The following is a 248-nucleotide window of genomic DNA, read 5'->3' as shown; positions in this document are numbered from 1 at the left end:
AACATACAATTATATCATCTTCATAAAAAAAAATTGATCTTTAAAATATAATTTGCATATTCAGAATCAAACGTCTTCTCCTCAAAGATTAATATTCAGATCTTAAAGCAACAAACTCTCTTATCAGACCGCCACTTCTTATCAGCAGGAGATCAATCAACTCAAAATGGATTACTTATCATGGAATTCTTGAGCAAATAAAAAATGGCTTGAAATTCTCGAGAACTTTCGAAGACAAACAATCCATA

Source organism: Penaeus monodon, chromosome 31 (genome assembly GCF_015228065.2).
Source record: "Penaeus monodon isolate SGIC_2016 chromosome 31, NSTDA_Pmon_1, whole genome shotgun sequence".
Lineage (NCBI taxonomy): Eukaryota > Metazoa > Arthropoda > Malacostraca > Decapoda > Penaeidae > Penaeus > Penaeus monodon.
This window is presented reverse-complemented; position numbering follows the sequence as displayed.